This window comes from Aulonocara stuartgranti, assembly GCF_965226115.1.
Source record: "Aulonocara stuartgranti genome assembly, chromosome: 19".
Taxonomy (NCBI): Eukaryota; Metazoa; Chordata; class Actinopteri; order Cichliformes; family Cichlidae; genus Aulonocara; species Aulonocara stuartgranti.
This window is the reverse complement of record NC_138955.1, coordinates 32,884,191-32,905,570: the sequence shown is the minus strand read 5'-3', so window position 1 is coordinate 32,905,570 and position 21,380 is coordinate 32,884,191. Positions and strand designations below refer to the sequence as shown.

The following is a 21,380-nucleotide window of genomic DNA, read 5'->3' as shown; positions in this document are numbered from 1 at the left end:
TAAAAGACGGATCGCATTTAATGCGACGTGACCATTCAAACAGCAGTCGCTTTCTGAAACATCAGATATGTGTTGGATTCAGCACCACATACGAAAGTGACCCAGATCGGATTTGAAAATATCGGATTTGTGCCGTTCACACTGTCACACCATGATCGGATAGAGTAGGGTCAGAAAAATCTGATTTGATGCACTTTCACCTGCAGTGTGAACGCAGCCATATTACTCAAAGCTCTTTACACAACTTGCCTCATTCGCCCATTCACACCAGCACTTCCTGTCTAACACTCACACACATTCTTATTCTGACTGATGCACCACAGGGATGTTTGCCATGCAGGCTGCAGCAGCCAGGAATTGAACCACCAACCTCCTTGCTGTCCTTTTGCTGTTGTATAAGCTGTCCCAGTTTGAACTGTCAGTCAACCTGTACTGCAGATTAATTAACAAAAAGTCTGCACTGATCTCTGATCTCTGTGGCATACAATAATAAATACTGACCTAGTAAATATATATTTTTTTGGACATATTTATTTCTTATTTGCTTTATATTGTTTTATATGGAGTTATATAATGAGTGTTGAACTTGTTGCCTTACCTTGCGAGTCTCAGAGTGCAGAGCAGAGCATCGGCACTCAGTATCTGCAGATACTTTAATCCATGATTATGATGTAAGGACTGGAAAAGCTTGCTTGGTTCATTCTTGGTGATGATTCAGTTTAATAATGTAGGACTGATATGAATCATTTGGAAAAAGCATAATGTCAACAGCTGATGCAATATTCTCTTATTGTTCACTGGTCATATGGTGTGTGTGTGTTTTAGGCTAGCCTTGTTTACCACGCACACACACACACACACACACACACACACACACACACACACACACACACACACACACACACACACACAGGTTGGTGTGGGAGTAGGCTTGAACTGCAGAGGTACAAAGAGGACTGTAGCTCCTTGGTGGATAGAGGCTGGCACACCACAGGAGGACGCTTAACCAATGGCAGCACAAGACAAACAGTGCACTTTCTGTCGGAGTCCCACAGGACAGGAGGAGGAAGAGTAGTCTCAGAGGGCTAAAAATCCACACACCTCTCCACTTCTTCCCCGCAGTAGCATGGTGGCCCTCATAAAAGAAGAAAAAAGGGGAAACGCTGTACATCGCCGGCCGAGTACTTCTGTCAGTGAGTGCTACCTCTGGGAGGTCAGAAGTCGTCGATTCATACGAGACAAGCTGGCGATGCAGTGTAACTGAAAATGGAAAGCAGATGTTCGTTAATTAGGGGAAATGTGACTGACAAGACTTGAGCGTCGAGGTACACGAGCTCGCCCTCCACCCAGCAGCTGTTGTTACCCGACTTCATTGTCAGTCTTGTACACAAGTCACAGCTTCCCCGTGGAGCCAGGCCTAGACGCCCAGCACCCACAATTATCAAAATAGAATTAAGCTTGATTGAATCGAGCAGATTTTCTCGGGAACAGTTTTTTTCTCGTCTGTGTGCATGTTTGTGTGAATGAAGCCGCTGTACTTACACCACCTTCTGGAGTTTTTTCTTTGCTTCCTCCTCCCTTTTCCGCTTTTGCTTCTTCTTTCTTCGCTCCTGCCGTCTCAGCTGCACCAAAGCGCTATAAAAGACAGACACACAATGATTTAAACCTTCTCATTCCAGGAAATCATACATCGCCCTGGATTGGTTTCCTGTCTGATAAAAAGTACATTTCACTTCCCAGAAAATTGCCTGTATACAATTGTTGTTGAAAAGGAAAGCTCATCTGCATGTTATTGCATCCTTTTTGTGCACAGAAGACCTTTGTCCAAAGAATATCCTCTCTGTAAACACGTGCCAAATGCTGCCCGCTCTTACCAGAGTCTGTGGTCACTTTAGTGAAATACAGCATGACACGCTGAGAGTCTGCTGTTCAGCGCGTGAAGTGGATTTGTGAGCTAAGCCCTCGAGGAGAGCCAGTGCACTTATGAGACGTATTCGTCTAAATGCACATTGTAGCGAGCGGCTTCATATTCACCTCGAACCGTCAGTTTCTAATAATGTACCAGAGTCTCTCACATACACAAGGACACACATCTGTGGTCAGTAGCACAGACCTGTGAAATTGATGAATGGCCCATTCAAACAACAGATGTTAATTCACTTCACATGTGAATTATCAGATCATTTGTGTCACATGGCACAATATGAATGACACAGATTATCTCCGATTTTGGGCCTCTGCTGGCAAACCCCACCATGCTCGAGGCCTCCAGGTAACACTTGCGCTGAGTGTGTGTGTGTCAGAAGGCGCCATTATGTCTGCACATCTGAGTGATGATGATGTCTCCGCAGAAGGACACGGGAGCCCCTTCGGACCCGAGAGGAGGGCGATGCCTGATGGCAAACAGACCTGCACACGTACGTATGCACAGCCAGCTCACAGGTAATGCAGCACATCCTCCTATGACCACATTCACAGTGTCTGTGGCAGCTGCTGAGTGTCAAAGCAGATATGTTAGCTCGGACAAGGTTCCTGCACTGTGACGCTGATCTCCAACCAGTCCTCTAACTCATTTTAAGATAAAATGGATCAATAGTGTCTTTGCAGAAAGTAGTGTTAGAGTTCTGCCTGTATGAAAATATGAAACATTTGACACTGTGTTATTAACGATGATCATGTTTGTCACATGTCAAAGGTAATCCAAAGTCACTGGATTATGTGACATAATAAGGACACTCTATTAAGCATTAGTAAGGTGTTAGTAAGCGCTTAATCCATCATTTATAAACAAGAACTAATCTTTAATATGTAAATTAGAACATTTTTATTAAAGTCCAAGTAAGTAACAAAGTATTTAGACACTGATACACAAACTGGAACCACAGGCTGCTTAAACGCACTGAAACTTCTACATTTAAAATAAAACAAAACAAAACAATAGTGAGTATTTCTCAGAAAAGTGCAAACAACAGATAAAGTGTTAGCCGCTGTACCATAAACTGTTTGGAAAAACAAGGTTTGACGAGCCACGAGTCAAACTAGCTCTCCACCACATTTTCCTCCTTTAGGAAATGCTCTACAAACCCTACCAACCCTACAAACCCTAACAACCCTACAAACCCTACCAACCCTACCAACCCTACAAACCCTAACAACCCTACAAACCCTACACACCCTACAAACCCTACACACCCTAAAAATCCTACAAACCCTACACACCCTACAAACCCTACAAATCCTACAAACCCTACACACCCTACACACCCTAAAAATCCTACAAACCCTACAAACCCTACACACCCTACAAACCCTACAAACCCTGACATCACAGGTAATTCCAGCTATTTAAACAATGAACAACCACTTCCTGCTGAAGATTACGTAAACATAAAAGTAATCGCTGCACTCGGGGACACTACAGCCAAGTGACACTGTGTTTTAGTTTTAGTGACCTTGTTGAGTTACAGCTGTGTGCGATACTGCATATTTTGGTATCAATCCGCTACCAAGTAAACATGGGCCAGATCGCCGATACTGAAATCGATACCGATACTTTTCAATAAATAAGGTGGATGCTCATTGAATTGCTAAATCTCAATTAATTTTCATGACCATAAGTGTTTTTTGTAATGTTTCCTTTTTTATTATTAGATAGTTAAAACCCAGGACATAATTAGCACAAAGTTTATAATTAAATAGAAAATGTTTTATTATCATTTTTTTTAGAAACATGTAAAATAAAAAGTGCCACAAACCAGGAAACAAATGAAAACAAACAAGTACTGTTGAGAAACTATAACACTAAAATTACAATTAAAATCCTCAACAACAAACACAACAACTGGTGAAAATATAAATATATGTAAACAACACCTAAAGCGTCTAAGTCACGTGACGGCGCAGCATCTAAACACAAGAGGGGGGAGGAGCAAAGTGTGCCTGCGCTGACACAGGAGCGGCGAGTCCGGCGACCTGGCTGTTGGTCTTTGCTGAAGCACAGCATTGCAAACAAGAGCAGAACTGAAAGTAAAGAATCGACCAGGCTAGTATCGATCTGATACCGATGCTGACTTGGTATCGATACAATCGATATTTGGATCGATCCGCCCAGCACTCCTGAGTTATCTGACACTGGTTAGCTAACATTAACCCAGTGGTGCCACCTTCTGAACTGGCACAAGTGGGCGCTAAACAGGGCTCCGTGCTGTATATATGTATATATATGTTAAGAAATAAAGAGAGAGAGTTTTAAGAACGGTATAAAAATGATGTTTTTCTGTGTGGATGGTGTGAAGACATTTCATTGTCCATAAACCTGCGGTGAAGTCCTTTCTCTGGTTTACAAACTGAGTACGTGTTATCTCCTGCAAGGGCCAACAAGGGCCAGCGCTGATCCTGTTTACTCCACACACAGCAGACTTTCCCAGGGCTCAGCCTTTTGTAGTGCTTGGTTAAATCATGTCTTCACAGCTGTAGTGAATGAAAGCCTGGCAGGAGTTATTTTTATTCTCTTTACTAAACCAAAGTGAAGGAAGAACAACCCCCTTCCGACTGCTGCAACAAGCAGAGTCCCCTGAGGGCTACAACCCAGGCAGTGAAACAAAGAGGAATATTTAAAAAAAACAAAAAACGCTGAAATGAGAATAACTCAGGAATCTGAAAGCACGTCGGACTCCAAAGGTAAAGTGTTGCACTAGCAGCCATCGAGCTGCTGTAATTAGGTCAGGTGAGAGGCTGGGAAAAAGTTTTAACTTTCTGGACACTTTTATTTTCCTCGGTCTCTTTCCCGGGGTGCTTCCTCTGCCAAATTCCAATATAAAGGGAATCCAGCCTTACCCTTAGCACAGTCTCCCTTTGTTGTACGACACAGTCCACACTGCGCTGGAAACAAAACACGACGCTGCGGTGACTCATCTCAGTTTTGCCCGTCCCATCACTAGCACATTTGTCTTCTCTCTTTGGCGTGGAGCAGCCATCTTGCTCAGAAGCAGATATTCACGTGTCCAAGGATGCTGGGTATCCACGTAGTTGCCCTTTGGGGCTAAGCATCAGGCATGTGCTCGGCATCGTTATCCTAGATGTAATGGGAACAGACCACGAAGCAGCTGGATCAAAGTCCTCTCCGTCCACGCCTCGGCTGCCTCTTTAGTGTCCAGAGTGGGATGTAAGGTGTCAGGCTGCCGCCAGTCGTTTGTGGAAGATGTGTCCAGTCGGGCAGTCGGGGGCGTGGGTGTCCAGTCTGTATATTCAGGCAGCTGGACACAACATGTTGATCATCATTACATGGTGCTTCATTTGTTTCTTGATCTTAGACAATGTGTGCGTCTGGCCCGTCTCGACTACCTTCAGGCACTGCGGCCCTCATCTCCTCCAGACAGCCCTCGCTGTAATGCGACTAATTGGACTGGCCAACAGAGAGCATGCTGTATCTTCTGTGACAGGACCCCCACATACCCATCCACAAAATATGCTAAGAAAATGCTGTCACTTAATTAGCAATAAGGTTTGACCGATTAGGACAGCTCATTTACCGACTGGACAAAAACGGTGTCACATGTCGGGCACTAATCACAGCCTGCACGTGCGCATGTGGATGGTGATGTTATCGCTCTTGACCATTGTGCATGGGGAAATTGGCTGACCTTAATTGCAGTAATTTCGTTAGTAGTTACAGTGTATGACGCGCTGGCTGGACTGTTGCAATCTGTCACCCACACTGTCCATTGTCCAATCAAAATGCTGCTCTCGATAAGTGGCCCATGGCCAAGCCAGCACAGCTAACCAGACAAATGCTATCATTAAGTAATCAAACCAGACTAACAGTCTGTACTTGCAGGGTCCAAATCATTAGGCTTTATGACAGAAACACTAATGCTTGATAGAGTCTGGGGAAGATGTCCAGTCCAGACTGGCAGACAGGGATTGTGCATTGTCTCCCCTTTACAGCAGCAGGCCAATGGAAAACGACAGGGACGTTACAGGTCTAGTTAAGCAGCTACTACCATACCTTTAAGTGAGCTACAGTGAACTGCAGTGGTGCTATTATGCCACATTTTCAGAAGGAAACAAGCAGAGTTCTCCATTTTTATGCTATTTTCATGCTATTACACCATTTTCAGAGTGCTGAGGTTGTTTTCACTAGGTTCTTTCCAGACCTGCTGAATCAAGAAAGCAGTTAGACAGAACCCGCCTGGCAACGTTTGGAAGGCTAAACAATCACAAAAAGCAGCACATCATGCACAAAACAGCGTCATCAACATCTATCAGTTTGGAAGAGCCGACTCATGATGAACTCGAATAATAAATGGTAAATGTAAATGGCCTGTATTTATATAGCGCTTTACTAGTCCCTAAGGACCCCAAAGCGCTTTACATATCCAGTCATCCACCCATTCACACACACATTCACACACTGGTGATGGCAGCTACATTGTAGCCACAGCCGCCCTGGAGCGCACTGACAGAGGCGAGGCTGCCGGACACTGGCGCCACCGGGCCCTCTGACCACCACCAGTAGGCAACGGGTGAAGTGTCTTACCCAAGGACACAACGACCGAGACTGTCCAAGCCGGGGCTCGAACCGGCAACCTTCCGATTACAAGGCAAACTCCCAACTCTTGAGCCACGATCGCCCCAACGGACCAGTTGCAGGAACCAAAATATGCTAAGAATTGCACTGGGAGACACACAGAAGTGGAGGATCTATCGGTTTTGTAAGGAATGAAAAGATGAGAGGTAAGTGTGCTAGCCTAACTATTAGCCTAAAAATCCATCATCAGTATTATATGAATCATGATAAAACACACCAAGTATGTTTTGGTTCCTGCAACTGGTCCGTCAGGTTATTGTCTCCCCAGAAACACTTCCCTTGTGCTTTTGGACATCTGTCTCCACTTTCTTTTTTGTGTGCTTTTGCAGCATTTTTCTTATTGCTGCTCTTTTCTTCAGTTGCAGTCCATTTGTCCTCTCGGGGCCACTGTATGATTGCGACCATTCAGTTATATGGAAAGTCTTCATTGATGTCACAGCACAGGGCAGCAGTTTGATCTTTTTTGGTGCACACAGTCAGACTTGTTTTTGTAGCCCGCTGTTGGCCCATAAAACCCTGTGTTGACCAGGTGCTGTGAATATGCACCATGCCTGCCACAGGACACATCTGTGTGCTTAAATACTTTATACATAAGGCACCTTTATTTCACTGAAGGAGCTGAACTGGCACAGTGTGAGCGCAGAAATTACATACGATTGTCTTTATTTTAAATCATGCTTTTTATTTGTTCTTGTTTCTAATGTCTCTGTAAAGCACTTTGAATCACCTTGTTGTTGAATTGTGCTATACAAATAAACTTGCCTTGCCTTGCCTTTAGTCTGTAAAGTTTTCATTTCATTAATAGATGGTTTAAACCAACTTCTTACTTCAGACTGAGTCGATCAATTTGCATCTAAACATTTGTCATCTTGAAAACATAAATAAAAAAGTGAACAGATTTAAATTTGGGGTTTCTTTCAAAGCAGCTAGTGTTCGATAGAGTCTGTAAAAGTGATACTGCCTCTTGTTTGGAACACAGTAATAAAACTTAATAATGAGTTGAATTCAAAGACACATTTTTCATTGTGCTGCTCTCTCAAACCCAACGCCACTCTAACTACAGCCAATCAGACGAACAAACAAACAAGCCCCGCATGCAGACCAATAACAAGTCATCTATCCTCAATTTTCCCTCTCCCCCTTTCACCAGAATGCCTTTCTTCCCCTTTTTTCCTCTCCTCTGGGCAATCTCCAACTCCTCATATACATCTGTACAAATTGATTTCCTCTTTACAAGGGAAGATAATGACTGTGGCGACAGAAATACCTGTAAGTGAGGGATAATTACACTGTGAGACACCACCCGCTGAGTTTCTTTCTCCAAGCTCCCAACAACATGAATTTTAAGCTTCGATGGCACTCAGCGGCGTCACACCAATAAGGGCCAGGATTTGATTAAAATTATAGTTCTTTTGCTTCTGCTTCATCTATTAAGATAGGAATCTTGTTCAGGACATTTTTATATACATGTAAAGAGGGGCTGGTACAATTTAACATTTCTCCCCTGCTGTTAGACATAAAAGCGAACAAGGTGGGGTCTGTAAGCTACCTGCACAAAGCTGCTCGTAACAATTGTACCACGGTCCTCCTGCTCTGCTGTGCTCTCTGCAGCTGTGGGCGAGGTGCTGTTGGACCGATGCAGGCACAAAGCCTGGGTCAGTGGAATCGCATTTTTAACACTTAAGAATTTGACATCAGCAGCTGCATCTTGGGACTGATTGATATCATAATGGGATGAGACGCACTTTCAACTGCTTTACTTGTTATGACACATTTAAGAAACTTGAAGGCCAGTACACTGTAGGACAATCCAGGGACAACATCACAGCACCTACAGGCCACTGGTGGACTTTTCTCACAGCATCCACCCGATACACAGAGAAACAAGCTAATATGTTGTAGTGTCGTTTCTCTGGATGTATTATTATTACAATGTAAAGCGCCTTGAGGTGACTGTTGCTGTGATTTGGTGCTGTGTAAATAAATCTGACGGGACGGGGATGAGTTCCTGCCCCAAGTGGAGGAGTTCAAGTATCTCGGAGTCTTGTTCGCGAGTGATGGGAGAAGGGAGCCGGAGATCGACAGACGGATTGGGGCTGCAGCTGCAGTAATGCGGACGCTGCACCGGTCCGTCGTGGTGAAGAGGGAGCTGAGTGTAAAAGCGAAGCTCTCAATTTACCGGTCGATCTACGTCCCTACCCTCACCTATGGCCACGAGCTGTGGGTAGTGACCGAAAGAACGAGATCGCAAATACAAGCGGCAGAAATGAGCTTCCTCCGAAGGGTGGCTGGCCTCTCCCTTAGAGATAGGGTGAGAAGTTTGGCCATCCGGGAGGGGCTCAGAGTAGAGCAGCTGCTGCTGCACATCGAAAGGAGCCAGCTGAGGTGGTTCGGGCATCTGACAAGGATGCCCCCTGCCTCCTGGGTGAGGTGTTCCAGGCATGTCCCACCGGGAGGAGGCCCCGGGGCAGATCCAGGACACGCTGGAGAGATTATATCTCTCGGCTGGCCTGGGAACGCCTTGGTATTCCCCCGGATAAGCTGGAGGAGGTGGCTGGGGAGAGGGAGGTCTGGGCCTCTCTGCTTAGGCTGCTGCCCCTGCGACCCGGCCCCGGATAAAGGGGATGAAGATGGATGGATGGATAGTTTCTGCTGACACTCTGGAGAGACTAGTTGTGCTAGGAAGATAACATGGATCCATAGATTGTATTAGACTTTATGTAGCAAGACCACAAAGTGTGGAAGTAAAAGACAAAATACTGAAGGAGAAGAAAGAAATATGGGAACACTATGTACACGAGAATATAATAAATAATAAATAAGGCTGGAAGGGCTATGGAAAATGCACATCTGCCAAAATATTTCACAAAAAAAGACGTCAACATGATAAATACCAAATGGCAGAAACAGAATACAGGTTTGATTAAAAGACCAATGTGACGTCGTCCAATGGTGTTGAAGTGGAAACATCTTTGAGGGTCTGAATCTCACAGCAAACCATATCATTGTCACATGATTCAGTTCAAATACTCCAAAGGTGTCATTTGTGATATCTGCCCTGCTGCCAGCCTTCAGTACGTATCTCAGGAATCTGATATCTGATAAGAGGACTTTCCTTCACTGATGAAGATTCATTCATCATATGGTGTCATGTGACTTTGATTGTAGCCTGTTGCAGGACCGTCTGGTCCTGCAACAGCATCACTATAAAAGTGATGCTGTTGCTAAATGGGCAAAGTATGCTTGATTAATGATTGCCATCTACCTGCACAGTGGATTTACTGGCAGCTCAAAGAACTACATGCTACGTGCATATGTCTATACCCAGTATCTACAGCTCTGTGGCCTTAACAGAATCACCAATGAATCTAACAGTTTTTGCACTGTGGGAGAAAGAAACCCACACAGGTATGGGTTTGCCCTGAGGTGTGTGTAACCCCTACAACACCATCACCTAAAGTGTGGTCCAGACATGCTGGGCCTCATCCATGCCTTCGTCCATGCCTCTGCGACACACGTGATCAGGTGAATGCATCATTTTGTATCTGGTCTCAGTATGTTCTCATGTTCATGCTGAATCCACGCTGGCTTTGAAGCATCCCATCTGTCTTTTATTGTTTTTCTATTGTGTTTGATCCCTGATTATCACTGTGAGTTATTAAGTTCAATTTGTTATTGTACAAATGATGAAATGAATGTGTTCAAACAACATTTGAATTGGTGACAAAAGCTTCAACTTCTACAGTGATTATCTCCTCTCATTAGTCACCATTTCTCAAATCAAAATCAAAAGCGCCTCCTTGCTTTCACTTTTTTTCCCTCCTTAAAAGTCATCAAACAGGCATTGAGTACAAGCCCTAAACTTCTAAAACAAGCTTCTTCTAGCAAGTGGAAGGAGGAGAAAAAAAGCACAATAGGTGGAAACAAATGAGAAAGGACAAGTTTCTATATTCTGAAGTAAGAGCTAAAAGGTATGCAGATGTCTCCTCATTCCTCTCCTTCCCCGGTGACAGGTATGTCAGGGCTCTGAAAGCCCTTGCAGTATAATTACACGCCATCCTATCTCCCCCCCAGCAAAGTAGGTGTTGCTCGAAAAGGAGCATCGTGCTATTAGATCCCTTCGACTAAAGGAAGGGAAACCCAGGGGAATCGCATCTTTAACAAAGCCCATCTCCTTTGCCTTTAAATATCTCTAGCACCCCCACCCATCCCTCTGAGCCTTGCTATCTGTTTCTCCGCCCAAAGAAGAACTTGTCTTCTCTATATGTGTGTGTGTGTGTGAGTGTGTTAGCGTGTAAAACAAGGCACTGGTTTAAAATAGAATAGAGAATCATATTTACAGCCTGGTACAAAAATGTGGAGGTAAAGTGGAGCCAGGTCTGTGTGCCTGTGGTCAGTGTAACTGTAGTAGTTTATTGCACAGTTACTTATTTACTCGTTTTAGCAGGTATGTGCACCCATGCTGTTTATGAATGCAGCTCGCTAACACAGTATTCAGCCTCACATACAGCTCGCTCCTACAGCCTCTCTCTTTGCTGTGCACCTAGCATCACAGCACTACCTTTTTCATCTGTCCCATGTTTCCTCTGCTATTGCATTAAATACCTTCAGAACAACATCTCATAGCCTGTGTTTTATTCTCCTACATGTCTGTCCCAGCATGCTCCAGTCACCTCCCTCACACACTCTACCAGTCCACTCTTTCCCTCCTGACATCCACCCTGCTGGGCGCACACAATGACTACATTCAACATCAACTCTTTGATTTCCGGCTTTAAACTAATGATCCCGTCTGATTTTTTTCGACTCCATGTCTCTTCTACACCGAGGTTTGAATCTGCCTCCGGTGCTCCTGGCCTCCGTCCACATTGTCTCCTACACTCCTTCTCTCCATCATGTCAGCCAGCTTATCATCCATAGTCCCTACATTTAAGGTCCCCACTGTCACCTCCAAGCCTACATTTCTTCAGCCTTGCTGCCTCTAAACACGTCTTCCCCTCTTTCTTCTTTCATTGTCAACACTTTCCACTGACACCCTGCTCACTGGTAGAAACAAACTAGCTGCCATCCCAGTTCACTAATCAGAGCAAATCACCAACAAAGGGAAGAATAAATTAGTTACTAAATAACCAAAGTTTTCTTATGAAAACTATTAATTTTGAAAAAGGAACAGTGCAAATGTTTCCAGGGAAGCATTCAGCATCTGTGTGATGTGAAGGACAGATACAAGGCAATTTGATGTAAAACTATAAATGTTAACATAACGTTCAGTGGAAATATTATAACAGTGTTTTTATTCCACTGATGAGTGAATGCTGCTGCTGTCAGGGGACTTTATTCTGTTAGTTTTATTATTATTTCTAATGACTGACTGTGTTTCTATCTCTTTGACAGCGACTGTTATACTCTGTACATCTATGGGGTTATTTTATGCTTTATTCCATATGGTGATTTTGGTATTTAATTGCTTGTAAAGTGATCTTGATTGTCTTGAATGTACCTGTGAATAAAGGTTTCTCCCTATATCATGATTATATTAATTAAATGTACATATCTATATGCATGTGCTGCATATGAAAGTGGTGACAAAAGCTTCAACTTCTACAGTTGCATATGAAAAAGAGTTTAACATGATGCACAGATTAACATGAAGGGTAAAAACATGTTCTAATTAACTGCTGCTGCACAGAAACCTCAGTAAGAATAGATTTTTCAGTATTTACACGTTATTGCTCGGTGATGTAATCAAAGTATTTTGTAAGTTTTAAAAATATTTTAGAGCCACAGCTGGAGGAACCTCAGACAGACGATGTCAGTGGAAGGTTTTAGCACACTGAGATATGTAATGATATAATTTTACTGGATGTTAGCTCATCTCTCAGTCAGAATCATCCTCAACAAAAATATAAGGCTGCACAAAACCTGCGTGTGTTAGGCGCTCTGCTAACCTAAGTAGGTCAAACTATCTGCGAAGAACGCAACTCCACAAACTTTCCATCGTCAACGCCTTTACAGGCGTGCGTGGGGTGGGGGTGGGGGGGTATCACTTGTCACAAACTTGACACTTCTCTCCCTTTCCAGAGGAGGAGGAGGAGGAGGTGAGGGAGAAAAGAAAGAAAAGAAAAAAACTCCAAAGGACTGCTTCGTTGTTCTGAAGTTTCCCACCCTTCTCTGCATTGCCTATCATTACTACTGAAATCAACACTTACCTTTTCAATGACAACCTGGCAAATTGCCAGACATTAAGGGGAAGTGCATGAGGCCTGGAGTGTGTGTGTGGATGCAGGCTTGTTGTTTGTGTGTGTGGATGCGGTGGGGAGGGTGACTGTCTAATGCCTGGTCCCAGGGGCAGGAGGCAGGATGCTAAAATAGCTTCATGCCTGCGCCTGCTCCGGAGCAGGATGGAGTTTTGGTTAAAAGGTTCCTGCTTTTTTTCCAGCCCTGTGAAAACACGAGCAGGTTTCATCTTTAGGGACCCCATTACAAGGCGCGGTGAAATTATCTGAACTAGATTAAACCTGCTGTGCTCTCAGACAAAACGATCCGTACAAGAACAGCTGGAGAGGAAAACGCTAAATCCCACAAAACCACCCTCTTTGCATTTTTCCAAACAGGAAGAAAAGGGACAGCGTATGTGTGTAGTAATGCATTTGAGTGCAATAAGCTGCAAAAATGACAAAATAGCCACGGCCAACTGCTCTTCTTCCAAATTTCCTTACATCTCACAGTAGTGCAGAAACACCTGTACAAGGAGAGCAGAATCCCACGCCTGTAACAGAGTGTGAGATGCAGGCTTTAACCTGAGAGGAGGTTTTTGCAGTGTTTGGGACTCGTCTGATGTTTTTCACGATCCACAGACAGAATAGGGGAAGCTACCAGATTGCAGCAGAGCTCGGTGGAGAAATAATCACTGCCACAGCAAATTCATCTGTTCTGCGATAACGGTACATTTCAAAGAAGTTGTCCAACACCTCAACTCTGAAATGTTCTCTTATATACTGATAACTACAGCACTATGGCCATTTGTGTATTTGCTCAAAAAACTTTTTCTATATGTATGGAAATTTACCAAAGACCAGCACGTAGCTAGAGACAAGGAAAAGAAAGCATTACATTTGAAACGATGACCAAAAAGAACATGGATGCTGAGAAATCGCTGTAACGGATTCATGCTTTGCTCCGTTCGATAAACGGCGGGTGTAACGAGTGTGCATACAGGTGAATACAAGCTTGGAAAGAAAAGCTTCTGGACTTCTTTGAAGACGTTTCACCCCTCATCAGAGAAGGTTACCTCGCAGCCCGTTGTTCATTCAGTGGGCTGGTTTGAGTCATTGTGCAAAGGTCTGTTTATAAGGACATCAAGGACTCCAGTCACCCCAGCCATAAACTGTTCAGACTGCTTCCATCAGGAAGGAGGTTCTGCAGCATCCGGTCCCGAACCAGCAGACTGAGAGACAGCTTCTTCCATCAGGCCATCAGACTGCTGACCACGTCATAGACACCTCAGCTTCACTACTGGAACTTTAACATTATGCACTCCATACTGTATATAAATGCCACTTGTTTTGCACATGTCTCAACTCTGTATATTTTATATATTTTATTATTATTATTATTATTTTATTTTATTTTTTTACTATTTAATTTGTAAAAATGTGTATACACACACACACACACACACACACACACACACACACACACGCGTAGGAAAATATTTAGTATACACATCCAGAAATGCATACACTATTATATATTGTACATATATTTATTAGTTTCAGGTTGGCCATTCTTGTATTTTGCTCGTTTGTGTTGTTGTGTTTGCACATCTCTGTTGCTTGTGGGGCTCGCACACAAGAATTTCACTCGCATGTGCTGTGCCAGTGTGCCTGCACATGTGATGTGACAATAAAAAGTGATTTGATTTGATTTGTGATTTGATTTGAAGGTTGGAGACCTGCAGTCAGCTGAGACTGAAGAAGATACCTGGTGACGAAACGTTTCTCCCACTGAAAATGTCCAGATGAACAGAATCAACCTTTTGGGATCTCACCCAAGAAGTTTCAGGCTTCGTCCACACTCAGACGGCGCTTTTGGTCAAGGAAAACAGAGCTTTTTGAAAATGTTCTCCAAAGTGGATAGATTTGAAAACGTTGTTTCCGTGTCACAGTGTGGACTGTTTAAATGGAGGCTTTGGAAAACCTGACCAATTTTAGTCATGTGATGCACTCATGTGACCAATTAAACTAAGATAGCAGAGGGAGGCTCCAAACAGCTTTTCTTCAACTTCTTTAACTCTCACTCACTTTTGCAACTTTGTGCTTTTGTGTTACTCACAGAAGCAACTCCACCTCATTGTTAGTCCATTTAAAAAACGTTTTCCTCGACGTTTCAAAGAGCAGGGAAAGTAAATAAACGGCAGACAGAAATAACGCAGGTTGAATTGTCTTGCATTTCATGCATGCTCAGTACAAGAACATAAGCATTTTCAGTGTGGATTAAAACAATTGAAAATGATAGCGTGCAGCATTTTTAGACAAAAACACTGCTTTGAAAATTATCTGGATTAGTGTAGACGTAGCCTGAGTGTCACGGTCTGGCTGGCAGACCGTGGGGAGATGGGGAAATAGGACCCAAACGCCGGACTCTTCAGTGCAACAGTGTTTATTTACAAGGTGGTGAAGTAAACAACAATAAATCCCCAGTTTCCCAGACTCCCGTGTAGTGTCTTCTTCCCAAAAGTCCCCGTGTAGTGCTCTCTGCCCCAGTGTCCCTGCACTCCCCGTGCTCACTGCTCCTTCTCGTCCCACACTCCTCCTGAGGGGAAAACAATAGAGGCAGCCGTTAACACTTATCCCAGCAGGCATACACTCACACTTGACTTGTTTGAAGACTGACGTGTAGTCAAACGGTGTGCGGCCAGGACTTCGGGTGTGGCCAGCCCTCAAGTTAGACCACGCCCCCAGGGCTGAAGGTGCCTGTAACTTGGCCACAGCAGAAAGGCAAAACACACACATACCTGCCTACATACAGATGTGCATAGGGGCAGTGCAGACAACACACCAAATAATAATAATAATAATAACAATAACAGTCACAGTCCCCACTGCCCACGGACCCCGAGTCCCCAGAGCCGGGTCCGTGACACTGAGAGTATCTCTGGCAGGGCCAGGGACCCCCTATAGAGATTGACGGACCACGTGACTTTCGTGCATTGCATGCCGGGAACTCGTGGCAAAACAATCCAAGTACCACATCAAACGTAAACATTTGCAGCACCGCAAAACGTTTATTCTCCGGTTCCAATACCTTGTTGCTTTTTCTTTGCTGCACAAAAAGGTTATGTACAAAACAAAGGAGAACAATGCCGGTCCGTATAAAGACAGACTTGATGAAAAGTCAAAGAAAAGATACGAGGAAAAAAATCTAAGGAGTGAAAGGGTTAGACCCTTACGAGCACACAGAGTGGACAAAAGACGTTAGCGTGCTGCCCAACTTTCACCACGCTCATATTTATAATTATACGATTCTTGGAGTGAGTGCACACACTCATGAAGTTTAGTAACTTCAGGTCACTGCAACAAGCCCAGGTACAGTTTACCGACGGATGGGTGCAGGACCTTGAAACGCACCGTGTAGAACGAAAGACCATCGTACGTATCATAAGTTTACCAGTCTCACAAATCGTCGTCATAAATACACATTCGTTAACCGTTTATTAATAGGACCTTTGAGCTCAACGGTAATTAATTAGCAGTGGAAATAATTTCTGGTAGCATCACAGAAATGTAGCAGTGACAATAATACTGTATGCTGTAATCGTACTGGACAATTAGTGATACAAAAAACCTGTTTTATCCTGTGAATAAAAGTATATGTTTTTGTCAATGTACCATAATAACAGAAGCGAAACACAATATTGTGTCAGGACAATTCACTATTTATGCACAATAAACAAAGGAGCATAGCGCGACAATTTCTGTTCAGCGCCAGACTTGCTTGTAACCTATGTCACCAATTATGTTAAGAAAAATGACGCATTAACTACAACAGCAGACTGACCTTTGTGTAAATGCTTGGAGCAGACTAACCTGTGAGCTGGAGTGTTCTGGGACGTTATATTTGGTCTTTGAATGGCTGCAATCCAGTCGCCTCTTTGTTACTTCGGAAACACGACTCGAACAATTTCTCTTCAACGACCTAATCTGATAACAACCGATCTCTTTACCCGTCAACTTCCCGTGGCTGTCATGCGACCGGCTATTGCAGTTAATAATACAACAGCTTCTTGACATTTTTTGTGTTTCTTTTTATCGCTGTGTAACGGATTTCAATTGAAAGCCTGCGTGCGCTAGTACCTCTTGCCACGAGTTCCCAGAATCCTTTGCGGTTTTGCCCCTGAATGACGTCACATTTTCAATCTGTATTGATCCTCTTCCTAATCACACAAGCCACGGTGTGAACGGGTGTGGGTCACAATCGGCCAAGGTTTCGGGTGACGCTTACAGAGGTGTTCGCTGAAACCCTTCTTCATTAAAACTCAATGCAGCGACTGGAAGAACCGATCCTTTTAAGGATCCAAACCCAGCAACAAATGCATTCCCAACTCGGAGACCACAGCATTCTATCTCTAATGTAAATACACAAACCATGCAAATTTGTCATTCGGTTGCTTTCGTCAGTTCCACAAAGCTGAGTCCTGATCAACAACCCAGACACATCCTGTATCAGCAGTCTCCAAAGGGGCAGGAGCCTCCGTGCTTTCCCTCAGCTCTCTCCACTGAATTGCTCTGCATTCATTTCCATTCTGCAGTCTTTTGCTTTAAAAACCCTTACAATTGTAACCTGTTTTGCATTTGCCCCCACCCCACCCCCCGTCTGGGTTGGGAAGATGCTGCTGTCCGTGTGCTTATTCAGAGAGAAATGGCCTTTTGTCTCTGCTGCTCTCCGTCACAGAAGGTCACGCAGGCTTACCCCGCTGAATAAAGCCTCGGCCATTGTTATAATTTGCATTGATGCATAGAGGGGAGCGATGGGGTGGCAGAGGGCGAGGGTGGGTGTATGTGTGTTTATGTGTGGTAGTGTTCGAAGGGGGAGGTCAGCGTACCGTGAGGCAGGCAGGGTGGGAGGAGGTTATGCAGAATGACAGTGTCTTTGCTTGGAAATGTGAACAATGGATGGACAGTGTTTTTTCTTCTTCTCCCTAAACCGCCACGATCACTGACGTACACACACATCGTCCTCGTAACTCACCCCTGGGAGAACGAAGGCCTCATTCTCCAAGGTCAGCGGCAAGGACAGAGCCGGGACAATTAGTATGCAGAGCAGGAGTGAGGTGTCATTTAAGGGTATTGCTCTGATGCAATTACATTAGTTAGGCCAGGGAAGAATTCCCCATGTGACCTCAATCATATGTGGAACTGAAGGAGGAAGAGAGGAAACTGGCAAAAAGGATCACCTGAAGCCTCTTCTTATCACCACCTCACCTTATCTTATTTGCTTTACCTACAAATGTTCAAAGGGGGCAGAGGTGACAGATGAACAGAGAGATCATTGGCTACTCTCTTTACATGGTGATGGGAATCTTATTAAAAGAATATCTTAGAACGTGTTGTTGAAGAAATATCAGCTTGTGCACTTTCAAAGAACTAACCCCCCCCCCCCACACACACATTACATAAACGTTTTAAACTGACTTGCCTTTCTTTGAGTGAAATAAGTATTTGATCCTCAAGCAAGAAATGACTTGGTATTTGATGGAGAAACACTTGTTGGCAAGTGCAGACTTTTCCTGGTCACCAGGTTTGCAGACATCTCAGGAGGAATTTCCTAATGCCAGAACCTCGGAGAGTTTGGTTGCCCTGTGGCAGCTCGACGTTTAATCTCCCTCCCATTGAAGTCTGGAGACTAGCAAGACCACACCTTGAGCATAATGTGCTTCTTTAGCCACTCCTTTGTTGCCTTGGCAGTATGTTTTGGATCATTGTCACGCTTCCATCTATGAGCCATCTTCAGCGTTCCGGTTGAGGGAAGGAGGTTCTTGTTCAGGACCCCGTCAGTGGCCCCAACAGAAGAACATCCCCAAAGCTTAATGCTTCCCTCTGTGCCTGACTGTGGGGGACTGTGTTTGGGTCATAAAGCCTTCAGATTAGTGGATTACCTGCTCCACCTCCAGTGGCGTGTCTAGAAAATTTTTGTTGGGGGGGCCAGGTAGGGGCACAGATTTGGAGAAGGGTGGCAGATTTAATTGGCAGATAATGTTTAAAAAAAAAAATTCTACCAACCATTAACCATAATTCAATAATCCTATAAACCTAATAACCGAATGCACTTTTAACTCTTATTAGAATGAGATTTTAACCACTACGGTGCAAAGTTTTTAGATACTGCGTTGATAAAGTACAAGAGATACAATCAGTGCTTTGTCAGTGCTTACTCAGCATTCAAGGACAGCAATATTTGCATAGTATTTTTACTGACATATAGTGCACATATGTTTTGGGCAAAAACATTTTTGAATATTAAAATACGAACATTTGTAACAAACAATTGACAAATTAGCCAATGCAAAACTTTATCTGCCTGTTAAAAAAAGAAGATAATCTTCTCACAAACTGGTGTTTGATTTTGAAACAGGAAAAAAGTGGAGAAACAACTGAAAAGACTAACATTTGAATAAAACCTGAAAGCAAGTAAATACTTTCTATGCTGCCTTATGGTAAACTTTGGTAATATTGATCAAGAACAACACTGGCTGATGATGAAATACAGTCAGCTGGCACAGTGACACTGCCAGTATAACCTGCAGGGCTGGACTGGGACAGAAAATCGGGCATTTTCACTACAGACCGGCCCACCAGGTAGTAAAGCCATAAAGACTTTGAATGAAAACAAACCCTGTGGTGACAGTGATGTACAGTCTTGTTGGTATATGTATGATTTCTATACATTTTACGTCAGATAAAAACTTTGGTTGTAAGATTTAGATAATTATTTAATAAAAGCTAGATATTTTAAATGAGAATAAGAAAGAAAAGTATTTCTTTGTGCCCCCCTCTCCCTGTTAATGTCCTACCTGCCCCCCTGGCAACACTTTGCTAGACCCGCCCCTGCACAGTTACCAGCTGTCAGCTACGTAGAAAAAGGATCCTGGTGTTATTTGTCTCTCAGAAACAGTTCATAACTTCAACTCATTCATGTCACCTAAAAGGTAAACCTGTTTCTCCATCACCTGTTCAGCTCTGATGGTTCAGTAAGGACATCTCCTGGTTTCATCTTCATGTTTCCCTCTCACCACATATCCAAACAGACATCATGACCAGCAGCTTTACAGCTGTGGCTCCAGCAAACATCAGCTGATACTAGAAATTAATATTAAATAAATTCTAACAGCTGATCAAACGTGCTGCTGTTGTTTAGCGCGACATCCGCTGGTTTCCTCTTTCTGGCACAAAGTGGGCGATAAACAAACGAGAGAGAAAAGCCGATCAGCTGATCATTGATCAGTTTCATGATTGAAGTAGAAACAGGAGAGGGAGGGGGAGAGAATGAGAGAAGAAGAGGCAGCTGTGCAGCGTAACGACAGAATAAATCCAGCTTTGTGTCTTTTTTTCATTATAGCGAAAGTCCGGGACAAACTGCGTCTCTTCTCAGCTCAATACGAAACGTGTAATATTTTCTCTGATTGAGGGACCATTCCATTTTTTTAAGGAGCCGTTGGAAACTCTACTAACTAACCTTATGAATAAAATAAAGTTCACTATCAGTAACATCATAGCAACCGAACAGCTGTATAAAAACTCCGTCAAGCTGGCTAGAACGCAGTATGAGTTATTGCAACTGGCAGTAAAAAGTCAGCAACATGAAAATAAACTCCACCTAAACTTAGTTTATATCTGACCCAGATAGACTGCAGGTCATAACTTCTTACCTGAAGTTCAGTTCACCTGACACTCGGACTGGTGGCTGCCTCTCTCCTCCTGCCTCACCTTCCCTCATCCACCTGCTGGCCTCTGTGGAAGCCCCGCCATAGCCACCACCAAACAACTGAGTTATTTTTACACATCGACCTGCATCTGGCCAATCCACCACCTCTCATTGTTCATGCCATTACAAAAAAAAAAAAAAAAGTCAAATAAGCCCGATGGCCAGTCCAGCTATGTTAACCTGCAACCAAATCTGCAGCTCCATACAGCAATGTTACGACTTAGATTACATCTTATAACTCATAACTCTTATGTTAGCTGGCCTCAGTAGCATACTGTCTGAAATATTCCAATAATTCTTTTAAGTGTTATTTTAAGTGTAATTTTTTCCTTGGTATTCTAATTTCACCGAAGTTTACTAAACTCAACAAACTTAATATTACTTACCGGGACATTTATTCTGTCCTCATTTTCTTTCACCGAAAAATTGTTTCCTGCAGTGCGTCTTTCGTGCTTGGCTCTCCTACCTTTGCTAACGTGATGCACATAGCGCAGAAGCCGGTGCTGCATTCACTTACACTCGGATATCTGAGCGTCACCGTGAAAACATAATCGGACATTTGATATTTGATTGAATTTTATTTTTTGCCTTTGGGGTGGCACCTGGGGTGGCCAGTCTGGTTGGGGGGGTGGCCTGTGCCCCCCCAGGCCACCCCGCTGGACACGCCATTGTCCACCTCCTGAGCTACTGTGAAACTTTTGTGTTAGTATTATGCGACGGTGTAAAACCAACACAACAGTAAAACATGGTGAAAAATAAAACAAAGACAGAATGAATGTTTTAAAGTATCCTAGGCACCTGAAGTGCT

The 21,380-nt window shown here is 43.7% G+C and overlaps 2 long non-coding RNA genes across 2 annotated transcripts in view; one reads left to right on the top strand and one right to left on the bottom strand.

Moving 5' to 3' along the window:
- Nucleotides 1–2,786, top strand: part of LOC309695272 — a 136,443-nt gene extending 133,657 nt beyond the window's left edge. The window contains exon 3 of the long non-coding RNA XR_014273103.1: nt 2,352–2,786. This is a non-coding gene — a long non-coding RNA (uncharacterized lncRNA). The remainder of the gene's footprint in view (nt 1–2,351) is intronic.
- LOC309695271 lies at nt 1,042–20,683 on the bottom strand. Its single transcript, XR_014273102.1, has 3 exons — nt 20,517–20,683; nt 1,543–1,635; nt 1,042–1,260 (listed from the first exon to the last, which is right to left on the bottom strand). It is a non-coding gene; the product is annotated as an uncharacterized lncRNA (long non-coding RNA).
- Between the last annotated feature and the right edge of the window lie 697 nt (nt 20,684–21,380).